This window comes from Microtus ochrogaster, unplaced genomic scaffold (genome assembly GCF_000317375.1).
Source record: "Microtus ochrogaster isolate Prairie Vole_2 unplaced genomic scaffold, MicOch1.0 UNK17, whole genome shotgun sequence".
Classification (NCBI taxonomy): domain Eukaryota; kingdom Metazoa; phylum Chordata; class Mammalia; order Rodentia; family Cricetidae; genus Microtus; species Microtus ochrogaster.
This window is the reverse complement of record NW_004949115.1, coordinates 2,267,892-2,269,458: the sequence shown is the minus strand read 5'-3', so window position 1 is coordinate 2,269,458 and position 1,567 is coordinate 2,267,892.

The window sequence follows — 1,567 nt, the reverse complement described above, 5'->3', positions numbered from 1 at the left end:
AAAAAAAAAAAAAAAAAAAGATCTCACAGATGGGAAAAGATAGTCATTTTTCTACCCAGCCCATGCTTTCAACTGCTCTTCCTCAGTGCTCAGCCTGGCCCCACATTTGAAGCATCCCCATGGATACACAGATACACAGGCATGAATGCGGCCACACTCATTGGAAAATGGCACGTAATTACTGCTCGTGGCCTAGGCAACCGCAGCAGGTGTGGATAACCAGCAAGGGTGAAATGCAGGGTGCTGGGAGCCAGCCTGGCCCTGGCCTCACTCTACCAGCCTGTGCTTGTACCAGTTGCCTTCCAAGGAGCCAAGGGTGTTACAAGCTTATGGAAATGGTCATTTGTGAATATAGCAGTTGTGTCTTCCAAAGCCACACACAAAATAGCATGTGAGCTACCAGGTAGTCCCTTAACCTCTTCCATCTGCCCAGTGTTATGGGGCCACTTATGATCCTCAGCCTGGGTTCTGAGTGTCTAAGGGTATGTGACAGTATGCTGGCTGACATAGCCAAGCACCATAGTTAGTGTGGCCCATATTCCTGACACATGAGTTTGTCTCAAAAGTCATGTAAGTGCTGGGCAGTGGTGGCACACACCTTTAATCCCAGCACTTGGGAGGCAGAGGCAAGCAGATCTCTGTGAGTTTGAGGCCAGACTGGTCTACAAAATCTAGTTCCAGGACAGGGTCCAAAGCCACCAAAACCTTGTCTTGAAATAAAAAACCATATAAATCTGGAAGGAAAATACCATTTGTATGACATATTAAGTATTTTAAATAAAGATATCATGACGCTAAAAGTAACATGACAACAAAAAATCTGGGTGTGGTGACTCATGCTTAGAATCCCAGGACTCAGCATGTGGAGATAGGAGTTCAAGACCAGCTTAGGCTATGTGAGGCTCTGCCATGTCTAAGAACTCGCCCCTCAAACACCAAAACCAACAGGAAATCATGGTGAAAAATATAAACGTTGGCTGACATTGCCTTATCTTTCTTCCTTTTGTTTCACTTGGCTATTTTGCTCCTTTTTTGTTTGCTTGTTTGGTTTGGTTTGTTTTTCAAGACATGGTTTCTCTGCAGCTTTGGAGCCTGTCCTGGAACTTGCTTTGCCTCCCTGGTGCTAGGATTAAAGTTGTGCTCCACCACTGCAGGACTGTTTGGCTACTTTTAAAGATTACTTAGCATTTCAAATACACTCTAAACCTGTCTAATAACTCTGGCTGCATTTCCTTACCTAACTACATGGCATCGATCTCCATTCTTCCCGATTCCTAGACATGCTTTGACAGAATATATATATTCCATTTCTAGCAGAATGAGATGAGCTGGTGGCACAGATCCCAGAGCCAGGCTGTCTAGGACTGACTCTTTCCACAAAGCTGGGACCAAGTAGAGATCAAGCACCTCAGAGATACAGACCCTAGCGGAATGAGCCAGGAAGAAACACTAAGACACAGCAAACCAAGCCGGACGGTGGTGGTGCATACCTTTAATCCCAGCACTTGAGAGGCAGAGGCAAGAGGCACTTGGTGAGTTGGAGGCCAGCCTGATCTACAGAGCGAGG